The sequence below is a fragment of the Mus pahari genome, chromosome 11, assembly GCF_900095145.1.
Source record: "Mus pahari chromosome 11, PAHARI_EIJ_v1.1, whole genome shotgun sequence".
Taxonomy (NCBI): Eukaryota; Metazoa; Chordata; class Mammalia; order Rodentia; family Muridae; genus Mus; species Mus pahari.
In genome coordinates this window covers 67726103-67737939 of record NC_034600.1, presented here as the reverse complement: position 1 = coordinate 67737939, position 11837 = coordinate 67726103, and the positions used below count along the sequence as shown (strand labels likewise).

Below are 11837 nucleotides of genomic sequence, written 5' to 3'. Positions count from 1 at the left end.
AAGCCAGTGGAAGCAAGCCAGTAAAGAACATCCCTCCATAGCCTCTGCATCAGCTCCTGCTTCCTGACCTGCTTGAGTTCCAGTCCTGACTTCCTTTAGTGATGAACAGCAATGTGGAAATGTAAGCTGAATAAACCCTTTCATCGCCAACTTGCTTCTTGGTCATGATGTTTTGTCCAGGAATAGAAACCCTGACTAAGACACCCCCATCCAGCTAAGCCCACAAAAACTGCACCCAAATCTGTGCTCCCCCTACAGGAAAATCTAAATTGTGATTTTTCAACCCAAAATTTTCTTGCTTCTTTATCTAAGTGCTTATTTTCTCTCTAGTATTCATGATATATATGTCCAAAAGAATCTCAACTTTTTAAATTTTTTTAAGGTTCAAAAGTCAACCAATCCTTAATTAACAACCAGTTTCCTTTTACAGAAAAACTGTTATCTGCCTACCCCAGATACACAATTAACATGATATGTTCTTCCTCGGCCATCCAAAATGGACCATGACGTGTTGCTAAGCAAACCATTACAAGCATAATTTTTGCTATCCACCCTATGCATACATACTCTGCTGGCTCCTCTGTTACAATTACTCTACAGATCTGTCTCCACATAGTGCCTGCTGCCACAGATCCACCTGAGACAGTGCCATCTCCTGAGACCTGCAGACAACAAAGCTGCCTTCCTCCAAAAACCTCATCTGAATGAAGACTCCTGAGACAAGTGCTGAACCCTACAAAAGACAGACATGGGACCTTCCAGCTACACATGGATTCTCTTGCCAAAGACAAATGGCTGCTAAACTTGAGGAAAGTTTCATGATAGTAAGGAAAACATAATGTCTATCTAGATTAATTGTTGTTTAAAACTGATGTTATTACCCTCAAACTGTACTACTCATGGAACAATTCACTGATTGTACAATCTCTTGATGTCTCAACCCTTACCTTAACCCTCCTTACTACTCTGGCTTTGTTGTGTTACTTGTCTATTCTATATGTCTTCTTCTGATACTTCTACTCCACCCTAAATTTTCACCACAAATGACACAGTCACATCAGTGACCCCCCCCCTTTTCTTATAAAAACAGAAGGGGGATATGTTGGGCATTGGGCTATACCCCAGTGGTGATAATTCACCTACATGGGACTGTAAGAGTTCCTTCATATCTCCTGGAATCAAGGCTCCTGTCGAAGTTACTGCCCCCACAGCCCCCACAGGCCCCACAGGCCCCACAGGCCCCACAGGCCCCACAGGAGAAGCGTGGTTAGCAGTCATGTAGACAATATCCTAAGCTTCTGACCTTCAGAAGACTCCTCACTTTCCTAGCAACAGTAAAGATAACAGCATACCATAAGAGGGGCTGCTTGGCCCACCTCACTCTCCTACTCCTCTTACACTTACTTTCCTCTCTCTCTCTCTCTCTCTCTCTCTCACTATATATATATATATCCTCTTACTCTCTCCCTCTTACTCTAGCCTTTCTTCTCTCTCTCCTTTTCCCCCTTCTTTCCTCTTGGCCATGGTCAGTCTCTCTCTCTCTCTCTCTCTCTCTCTCTCTCTCTCTCTCTCTCTCCCTTTTCTCTTTCCCCCTGTCTTTCTACAATAAAGCTCATAGACTGTCTCTGTTCATCAAGGCAATGGGATAGGCTTTCCTCTAATGAGATGTTTCTAATCTTCCATTGGAAGGCCTTTCTGTGCTCCAGTCAAGGCCCAGACTGACTCTCACCCTCAGCCCTCTCTCCCATAACCCTGGAGCTACAGAGTGTCGTTCCAGGGGCCCAGGTTGGGGGTTGCCCCTTGTCCACTCCTCCCCCCCCCATCAAGTGGGGTCAGTGACTTAGATGCCCACCTATCCAGAGCTGAGTGGAAAGCGTCTGGCAGCCCTCCAGACATTGAAGGAACTCTGGCCAGGTGTGAGCTATCCTCCCTTCCCCCCTCCCCTCCCCCTTTTAGTTTCCACAGGCACTATTTTTATAATAGTAATCAACAGCAGATTTCTACAGGAAGGAAAACAATCTAGCATTCTACACAATCACTCCTAAACTCCTAAACTACATGTAAAATGACAACTGTAATGAGGATATTCCAGGATTTAATGGTTATACTATTTGGGTTATACTATTTTATGCTTCTTCAAGTAATGCATGGAAACTAAAGTCCTTAGGCATGGGAAGCCGAAAAAAAAAAAAAAAAAAACTACAACTTCCTAATACAATACCACATAAAATCTTAAAAATAAAATGTGAAGTGTCACAAAAGTCAGAAAAATGGTCAACAACAAGACAATATACCATGGTCATGATGATGGGTATAGACTTGGATGCTGTGGAACACACATCATAAACAAAACAAAACAATAACCATAACAATAAAACTACATTTAACAGACTAGAACTATAAGCACTTGAGCATAACCTTTAAATCTGAAATGCAATAGGACACTAAAAAAGTTGAATCCAAAGCCTGGAACAAACCTGGGATATAAAATGGTTTCAGAAGTGTAAAGACTATTTACCCAGGTATAAAGAAATAAAAAAGAAGAAACAATACAGACTTTTTAAAAAGCCAATATCTTTACTGTCGAGCACTACAATGTAAAGATCAACTAGAACAAGTACCTTGGAGCAAAACTGACTAAAGAAATAAAATATGAATCAATATTTAGTGACTTGGGAAGGACTGAAGGAGCTGAAGGGGATTATAATCCCATAGGAAGAACAATATCAACTAACTGGACCACCGAGTGTTCCCAGACACTAAACCACCAACCAAAGAGTATACACATGGAGGAATCCATGGCTTCAGCTTCCTATGTAGCAGAGGATTGCCTTATCTGACATCAGTGGGAGAGGAGGCCGTTAGTCCTGTGGAGGCTTGATACCCCAGGGGGATGCTAGAGCAGTGAGGCAGGAATGGGTGAGTGGGTAGAGGAGCAACCCCATAGAGGAAAAAGGGAGGGAGGAGAGTGTGAATGGAATGGAGTTAATGGAGGTGTAACTGGGGAGGGGAATATCATTTGAAATATAAACAAATAAAATGACTAATAAAAAAAAAGGACAAGAATGCTGACTTTCTCTCACCTAGAAGCCACAACTGTTCCTTGCTCCTCAGTATGGAGGGCAGGCACACCACACACTTTCTACTTAGTGATCAATTATTGGGTGCCTTGTCCTCCTGCAGTCAAACACAGCGACTGAGAGTTGCTAAGTGTCATGCACTGAGCATGTCCAGAGGGAACCGATTTGCTCTCATTCTTTCTTCCCTCAGGCTCTTCATCTAGAGTCTATTCAACCCCTCTCTTGTGAGAGTTCCCAAGCCTTGGGAGTAACTGTGACTTTGTTATTCCATTTGCAATGAGTCCTTCCAAGGTCATGCATTCTTTTAACTTTAGCCATGTGTTTCTGTATTGAATAGCATCTATTGCAAAAGCAAACATCTCTGGTAAGGTCTGAGAGTTCTAAGAAAGCTCATAGAGAGAGGTACAATATTTGAAGGCAATTTGTTCACTCTGTACAGTCAGCAAAATAAGAGTAGGTTCACCTATGAGTTTCCCCACATGGGTTCTGTGCAGTTCCTAGTAAGTCTTTCATGACCCAGTGGGTGAGCTTGGCGCAGAAGTACATTGCCAGCACAGATTGGCATAAATGTGTTACTGAACCTACAAAATAAAGATATGAAGGTAGGAGCATATACAGGTGAAGTGAATTCTAGGAAGAATCAAAGGGATTTGGAGTGAACAAAATCTAAACCAAATTGTATAAAGAAGGTCTCCAACTGAGACCTTTACTTATAAACTTAATGTAGTTTAATGAATTTATTTAGTTTCGGTTTTGCTTTTTTTTTTAAAAAAGATCTATTTATTATTATTCATTAGTACACTGTAGCTATCTTCAGATGTACCAGAAGAGGTCGTCAGATCTCATTACTGATGGTTGTGAGCCACCATGTGGTTGCTGGGATTTGAACTCAGTACCTTCGGAAGAGCAGTCAGTGCTCTTAACCACTGAGCCACCTCGCCAGCCCTGCTTTTGTTTTGATTGGGTCTCATGTACCCTGATTTGGTCTTCAAATCACTACCTAAGCCAGGTTTACACTGAGTCATTCTATCTCCATATCCTGAACGTTTAGATGAAAGATGTGAGCCAGAACCTGTAGGGTTTGGTGATTCTCGTGATAAAATCCTAGACTTCATGAAAGTTAAACTCTAGTCACTATAATTATCATTTGTGTGTATTTTTATATGTGTCATATATAACTGTATATGACTACTCACTGAGGTATAGCCACAACTGCTTAACAGTTAATAATAAGTTTTTCATTATAGGAAACTTACTATGTGGCAAGAAATAACATTTGAATTTGCAAAAGTGGGGTATAGATGATTTTTAATTTCCACTTACTTCTGTAGTAAGGACTATAAAAATATCTACCTAAGAATAACTTAACAGGTTTATGGATAGAACTCCATGAGGCATTCTAAAAGAAAGTACTTATTACATTATATGAAAAGTCATTAGTTAAATGATAGAGGATATTCATTTATAATAGATAAAATACAGGATAAAACAGTACAGAATATTCAATAAGAAAGTAAGGATAAATGTGTTTGTGTTTGTGGGATAGAGAAAGCTAAAGACACACACACACACACATAGAGACACACACATATACATGCGCACACACACACACACACACACACACAGAGAGAGAGAGAGAGAGAGAGAGAGAGAGAGAGAGAGAGAGAGAGAGAGAGAGATGGATAGACAAATAGACAGACAGACAAAAATATGCTGTAGGAGCCAATAAAACACAAACATATATCACCAAGAAGCTCTGAAATAATAGACTCATAAGCAAAAGAGCCACTGGGAACAATTGTCAATGTCTTTCTCATATGAAACTTCTGCCATGAAATAAATCTTACCTGAAGAATTTTTATTTGGACTCCATTCCCCAATTCTTCCTTAATGATGAGCCTTTTATTTTCTTTAAGAGATTTGTGTCACCAGGAATTGTGTCCAAAGGGGGTGGTGGTAAATCAGCTCTCAACTTTCAGACAATCGTAAAAACCCAAGAACTTTTAAAACTCCTTTGACAGAAAGGTCTTAAGTACTTTCTTAGCTAACATCTAGCTTTGTTAAGGAAGTGATTCATGAAATTACTTCACTTTAAATTTGTGCTTGTACTTCTGCCTTCTGGGTCATGGGCCACTATCTGATTTCCACTTAGTGTTAATAAAAACAGAAAGAAAAAATATATATAAATACACCCTGTTTAAATCATGAACTTCCTCCAGGGGTAGCCTTTGCTTCTCAATGAGTGTCTGTCCTTTGCTGCTGACATGAGAGGGTTTTCGCGGGGTTATCTTCCACGTTTTACTTTGTGTATAGTGTTCAGAGCAAACTGTTGTCAACACATAGCCAAATTTCTAGATTTTCCTTTAACATATAGCTGTGACTTACTTTAATGAGAAAAATATGTGCAATTCTATACTTAGTGGCATTAATATAATGTGAAATTAAATATCCTAGTAAATTCTCAAGGAATACCAGATAGTAGCTAACATGTTTGCCAAATATTTACAAGAAAAATATAAAGGAAATTATATATGCTTATTCATAGGAACATATGAATTTGGGTATATGTGTGTACCAAGAAAACCAATTTATCATTTTCCATAGTTAAAATCTTATATTATTTTCAAATGTTGAAAAATGTGATAGTTTAATTGTGCAATTTGATAACTCAGTGGTTTGCTTCAAAAAAAAAGATATAAATTCATATTACAGATACATTGAAAATAAGCAAGGAAATGTCCTAAAGGAGTATATTCTACTTTTTACATGTAATTTTAATCTATATGAAGTTGTTTTACCATAGCACAGATGTTATTGGAAGATTGTCCAGATAGTAAAGTCTTTCTTATAGTTTGTGTTCTTGGCAAAACAGCCAGACTTCTTCACACAAAGAACATTAGCAGAAACAACAGCAAGTGTTTATTGACTGCATTAAAAAATCTTATTCCATTCTGAGTACTACTCAGCCATTAAAAACAATGAATTTATGAAATTCTTGGGCAAATGGATGTATTTGGAGGATGTCATCCTTAGTGAGGTAACCCAATCACAAAAGAAGTCACTAGATATGTACTCACTGATAAGCGGATATTAGCCCAGAAACTTGGAATATCCAAGACACATTANGGAAAACAGAAGAAAATCAAGAAGGATGACCATTTGTGGATACTTCATTCCTCCTTAGAATAAGGAACATAACTCTCATGAAAGGTTATAGGTACAGAGACAAAATTTAGAGCTAAGATGAAAGGATGGACTATCCAGAGAGTACGCCATTCGGGAGTCCATCCCATCATCAGCCACCAAACCTAGATACTAATGCTCATGCCAGCAAGATACTGCTGAAGGGACCCTGATATTGCGGCCTCTTGTGAGGCTATGCCAGTGCCTGGTAAACACCGAAATGGATGCTCACAGCCAGCTANTGGATGGAACACAGGGTCCCCAATGGAGGAACTAGAGAAAGTACCCAAATACCTGAAGGGGGCTGCAACCCTGTAGGTGGAACAACAACAGGAACTAACCAGTACCCCCTGGGTTTGTGTTTCTAGCTGCATATGTAGCAGAAGATGACCTAATCGGCCATCAGTGGGAATAGAGGCTCCTTGGTCTTCCAAACTCTATATGACCTAGCACAAGGCAAGGCCTGGGCCAAATAGTGGGAGTGGGTGGGTAGGGGAACAGAGGGGGGGGGAGGGGTATGGGAAACTTTTGGGATAGCATTTGAAATGTAAATAAAGAAAATAATAATAAAAAAAAAAAGAAAAAAAATCTTATTCCAGGAATATAATTCAAATAAGACAACTATATTTCAAATGAAGACTCCTGATGAAATACTATTTCTTCCATGTTGATAGGTACATTCAAAGTGGTAAAATATTGGTGTCTTGCTGTGGTAATTCTTTAAACTGCTCTACGTTCCAGGCTAGTGGTCACCTGCTTCACTCTACCTCCCCCAGATGCTGTAGATCTTGGACAGAAACACACACACACACACACACACACACACACACACACACACACATTCTCATATAGACACACATACATACTCTCACACAGACACATACACACTCTCTCTTATAGACACACACACCCTCTCACACAGACACACAAGCACACACACAGATACACAGACACTGTCTTTGTATTTTAATATGCCTTATCTAGCTTCATGGCTGGGCCACCCCTGAACCTCCCTGGCTAACACACTCCCCTCCGATATTCCTGAGTTAACACTTGCTAAATCTATACTTCATCTCTGCTACCCTAGACCCAATCGGGATTGTGGCCCTGGTGCTACTTCCCTGACCCTTCCATGGCTTGATGCTTTCTCCCCTGTAGCTCTTGACTCTGATCATTTGACTTCCCTGTCATGACAATTCTCCCCTCTCTCCTCTACATTTCTTGTCCAGGAATCCTAAAAGTCCCGTCTGTGTCTATCTGCTCAATCATTGACTCTTTATTGACCAATCAAAAAACCAACTGTTGGCAGGGATCTGCAGGAGAAGTGCAAATTCCCATGAAGGAAGAAATCAAATCCCCAACAGTGTCTCAACCAATATCTTTTCTTGGATCTTACAAGAAAGTATGATGGTTTAAGGAGAAGGAACCTATTAAATTAATCTTATAATGACACAAAGATGAAGTACTGAAGTTTATTTAATAATCTTATAAAACAAAGAGACTAACAATATTCTCTCTCTGTCTCCCCACCCCCCATCGTCTCTCTGTGTGTGTGTGTGTGTGTGTGTGTGTGTGTGTGTGTGCACACGCACATATATTTCTCTTTTGTACCCATACATACTGCTCTATATATTGTCTCTGTGGACAAGTTTTATTTTTATACATAAAGATTTTTAAAGAGTGATATTTTTCTTAATTTTACCCTTATATAATACTTGCAAATATGACTAGTTGTTCTATTATATGTAATCGACAGCTGATTCCTGCAAAATTTCTTCTACAATTTCAGATAATTTCTCAAGACTCTTACATTTGTGTATATCTGTGCCCTATTTCCTCAACTCAGTACAACAACTCCAGACAAGAACAATGCCCACTCTTTTTCAGATAGATCCTTTTTTATGTAAAATTTCTGTATATAGGTCTCCTCATCCATTCTTTTGTACCAAAAATAGAGTATCATCTAGTCATTTTGTTTTACATCAGTAACATACAGTATAAGCAGACATTGAAACCTCGTGATTTCCTGAAGGCATTCTTCACTGAAAGGTGTTCTACATAGAGGGAAGTATTACCTTTTCCACGGAATACATTACATATATATATATATATATATATATATATATATATATATATATATATATATATCAGCAGATATGCCGAAGTCAGCTTTGATACTCTTAACAGGATTCAGAAACAGTCATTTGGGTGGGGGGTGATAAAAGGTCAAAATCAGAAGTCTCAGTCTCTGAGGAGCTTTCAATATAAATTGTCCTTAGCTTGAATATCAGCCTTTTTATAAAATCAGGTCTACATCATCAGACAGTACTTAAAAGAGGCTCATTATTCTCTCTGTCTTCTCATATCCTTGTGCTTCAACTAGCATGAAGCACAGTGTGTTAGACTGTAAATTCCTCTTCTCGTTCAGGGTAACACATGTTTTCATCTCCTAATATTCATAGACTCTGTTTACATTCAGAATACCAACATTTCATTCACACATAATCTTCTCTACATATCTCATGAACAAATCTAGCTTGAAACTTAGAAGGTGTTAAAATAAATGATTTTGAATAATGTATGAATGTATTTTTTTGTTTTTTTCTTGCTGCAAACTCTCATGATTCTGTCTATTTGATGTTCTGTAGACTTTTTTTTTCTTTTTTTTAACCTGATCAGGCATCTCTTTCTATAGTTCTGAGAAGTTTCCTTCTATTCGTTTATTGAAAATTTCCTCTATGTGGACCTATAGGACAGGAAGTAGAACTAGGTAGTGGCATACGGTAAGGAAATCAAAGAGGAACCCTGTGGAACTTTGAGATGGGGACAGGATCTAGCATGAATTTCAGTGAATGTGACTCCCTGAGGCACTGGGTGGACATTTGGAGGAGGAAAGCATAGACCTAATTGGCAATGCCAAAGAGGAATGATGCAGAGGAACTGGGTAGGCTTCATGCAAAGGAACTGACCTACCTCAAGTTCCCAGGAAGTCGAGACACATGTGCTGAAAAAGTTTTATATTTAGTGATTTCAGGATATTTTTGACCTGAAATCTGGGAGGGAGATTTTTCAGCTTTTAAAATGATGTAGTTCCATTCTCGTATAGAACAATTTTTAATGAAAAAGAGATGAACACAGTGAAATATTTAATAAATTCATAGAACTATCATATGGGCCTGATTATTTCCCAGGAAACTTTAGAACTCATGGTATAGACTTGGATCTTCCATTGTATAAACATTGATAGGGAAGAAGACTTAAATTAATCAAATGCAGCAGAGTGGAATTCTCCTTTGTCATTTTCTTTCCACATATCCTAGAGATTTCTATTGGTTAGAGCCTGTGGGACCACATTTACCCAATGATTCAATGAATTCTGTTAATTGCAAGGATTCCAAATACACCATTCACTATTTTGGCTACATGTTACAGTCTTAAACAGCTATTTAATTTGGATTTTATGATTGACAACTGCATGTGCCAAGGTTCTGTTTTACATAAAATGATAATTTTACAAAACTCCTCTAACAGTGGCTTAGCAAAGTAGGTGCTGATAAAATACCTGTCGACTTGTTAGGTTTCATTGGAGCCTAATCCCTGTTTAAGAGCAATATGTATTACATGCCTAAATTATCCAAAACTTTCAACTTTCTTATATCACCAATTTGAAATTTAAAAAATTTACAAAGAAAAAACTTCCATAAAATGTTCAATCTGAAAAATTCTAAAATTCTGATTATATGTATCTTCATCCAAATTAGATATTTAAATGTGATCTATTGTCTATCAAATAACATGATAAGAATATTTGAACCTGGAATACATATGATTATGTGAGACAACTGATGTCAGTTGTTACTGTGTTACCATACTGTGTGAGACTTAAAAATAGGTCATTTTGTTGTTTGATAATCTTGTGATTGATATATGAGTGTAACAAACGACTATATTTATATTTGACAATTGTGGATTATCATTCAATATCAATTTTAAAAATTTAAATTACATTAAAGTTTTAGCAGATGAATATTTGTTTATGAAAATTATTTCTAAATGACATAATTGTTTGGAAATGAAATGATTATGTACATTTGATACACTGTTCTTAGTTTATGAATACTATGTAACTATGAACTCTCTAAAATGAACTTCTAAATATTTTTATTAAACAAATGTAGCAAAACACAAAATATTAAGTATGGTTTATTATTATGAGTATTAAATTTAATATATCATGCAAATATATAGATAGATTATGATATTTAGTAAGCATTCAAAGTAATTATTATGCTTGTATTGAAGTACTAAAATCTCTTTTTAGAAGTATTACAAAATTTTTTTGCAAACTAATAAAAATACTGCTGAGAAGCAAGAGGGATATGAAAACATAATGAATAAAGGCTTTAATATATAAAAATCAAGAAATCACTCTTTAAGTACTTAAAAGGCCAGGGATTAAAGGTTGTCTACAGAATTTGATGTCAAACCACTAACATCACTAATGAAGGAAAAAAAGAAGCATTACAGTTTGTTTCATGCCTCCCCAAAGGTAGTAAAATTAATTAGGTAGATACACAGGCTGCTGACTCATTTGATTATATGTTACTACCTTAAGTACAAAATTTCTCTTCAGTCCAGAAGAGTTTTGGATGATTCATCACCTCTCTCAGAGGGTTGATCATTGCAAATGGCTTTATTGACCTGTGGCTTAGTTCAGCATCCCATGCTTCAGTGAACCAAGCAATAAACAGCTGCTAAGTGCAGGTGAGAACTTGACACGGAAAACTCAAGGACTGAGTCAGCACTTCCCAGGCATCAGGTCCCATGCTGTCACGGATTTCTAAACTTTATCAGAGACATGGTTTTGAAAGGGACTTGTCCTAAAATAAAATGTGCTCCAGGCCTTTTTGACTTTAGAAATTCATAGAGGACACTCTATTTTTAGACTCTTTATATAGGTGGATGGATAATCACACTTATAATTAACTTTTAGTATTTTATTTTGTGAGAATGAAAATCTCAACCCAAATACATTTTGAGAAACCAAAAAAATTTTAAAAAATGCATTTTCAAGGATTAAACAATCAATCACATACAAATCCAGTGATACAATGTCTAAATAACACAACAAGAAAACTAAACTAATATCTATTAAAAAATCAAAGCAAATTCAGTATCAGAGCAAACTAGGAGACATCTCTGGATAATAAGCCGTTCCTCCAAGTGTCCTTGTCAGAGTCCCTGTGAGAAATGCACTCATTGTGTCACTAAAATAGATCACAAGATATCTGAGCTATTGTAAATAATAGGTTTTCAGTCAATGGTTCTTCAGTGTGGGGAATTTAAGGCTATAGGACATGTGCCTGCTAAGGTTCTGTTATCTGCGTAGTAATTCATCCTGAGAGCAAGTACTCACAAAGCAGAGAGAGAACTAAGACATATTTCATTTATTCTTTCTTCTTTTCTTCTTTTATATTCTCTATCTGTCTCCATCTGTCTCTCTGTCTCTCTCTGTCTCTCTGTCTGTCTGTCTGTCTGTCTGTCTGTCTGTCTCTCTCTCTCTCTCTCTCTCTC

General features: G+C 37.4%; 1 protein-coding gene across 3 annotated transcripts in view; it reads right to left on the bottom strand.

The window, feature by feature from the left end:
• The window catches only part of Cdh18 (cadherin 18), an 834629-nt gene that overhangs the window by 801968 nt on the left and 20824 nt on the right, over positions 1-11837 (bottom strand). The gene's annotated exons all lie outside the window — the stretch shown is intronic.